Consider the following 1,467-nt stretch of genomic DNA (forward strand, 5'->3'; position numbering starts at 1 on the left):
CTTGGCAGTGCTATTAGGAACTTGTAGACTCCATGACATTCACTGCTGTTGAAACAATTAGACATGGGCAATGTCCTTTCTGATGCAAACAGGGATCCTTCTGGGCCTATATTCTTCCTTTGCATATAAAATCTATGAGTATGTTATTTCTCAAACCTTAACATACATATGAAACACCTGAGGATCATGTTAATTTGGTAAATTTGGGGTGCCGCATTTCCCTTTTTTTAGCTGCTTGTTGAATAAGTTTATTATCTTTATCTGAAAAATCTTCATAGAAAAATGTGGTTTGGTTTATTAGCTCTCAGCAGCCTGCTCCTGAGTGCTAAGGAAGCTTGCCTTCTTCTGAGCTACCCAGTCTTTCTTCTGGGCAAGAGACATTTTGGGACGGCTCCACCTTTTCTTTTTTACTTCTTTCTTAGGCTTCTTCTCATAGACTAGATTCTCTCATATAACAGTATGAGCTTTCTTAAACATGTCATCCACCATGTCTGGAATTACATTGTTTATGTATTGAGAGAATTGTTTCTTACAAGCATCTTCGTCTTCTTCCATTAGGTAACACATGTAATCTGCAACATTCTGACCCATGATGTGCTTCTGATGTACTTCTGCATTGAATTCCTTGCTTTCTCAATCATAACCAGGGAATAATTTGGTACTATGAGGGGTAGACAAGCCTCCATCCACAGCTCCCTTGAGGGCCACAAAAACTCTATTTCCAGTAGCAGTTCTGGCAAGACTTGCATCCAAATAGAGGGTGAAGGCAACAGGTTGACCATCAATGCTTTCCATATTGTATTCATCTCTGGTCACCTCCAGTTGGCCTTCATAGATCTTGTCCATGCCAAACCTGTTGAGAAGCCAGCAGACCAGCACCATGCCAATAAAATATGCTGCATCATAATTTGTTAGGCCAACTTTCATATCGTAATTTGGGAGTTCATAAGCATAAGCTGCACAAACTATCACATCTTCTGTATAGGCATAAGCAATCTGACAAATGATATCTCCATTGGTTACATGAACTATCATCCTGTATTTAGGTGTGTTGTGCTTATTTATATCCTGAATTACCAAGCATTTCTGAGTATAGTAATCAGTTTTACCCTCTTATCATTTTCTAAATTTCACTTGGTATCTCTTGAAATAAGCCTTATTCTTGACAACTTTTAACAAACCCCGTCCTGCAGAACAAAACTGGTGTCTGCAGCTTGCCACAGACCAGCCAGGGTGTTGCATTTCCAGTAATCTCACAGGTGATGCTAAGGCATCATATAGTCAGATCATGCAGTCTGAGGACTACATTTTAAGAAGCCAGAACTAAGACCCCTTTGAGCAGGATGCAGTTAGATTCCTTCACCTTTCTCCAGTTTACCTGTTCAGATTCAATCCCCTTGGTTCCAGAGCTGGAGTGACCTGGATATAAAGGGAAGTAGAAGATGAAAAGGGATCAGATATAATTTG

The 1,467-nt window shown here is 39.9% G+C and overlaps 1 pseudogene; it reads right to left on the minus strand.

The window, feature by feature from the left end:
- Window positions 1-297: 297 nt before the first annotated feature.
- On the minus strand, window positions 298-1,242 carry LOC114208589 (large ribosomal subunit protein uL18 pseudogene; annotated as a pseudogene).
- Window positions 1,243-1,467: the final 225 nt, after the last annotated feature.

The sequence above is a fragment of the Eumetopias jubatus genome, unplaced genomic scaffold (assembly GCF_037043125.1).
Source record: "Eumetopias jubatus isolate StellerSeaLion01/CBP00866 unplaced genomic scaffold, mEumJub1_p1.0 scaffold_5, whole genome shotgun sequence".
In the NCBI taxonomy this organism is placed as follows: Eukaryota; Metazoa; Chordata; class Mammalia; order Carnivora; family Otariidae; genus Eumetopias; species Eumetopias jubatus.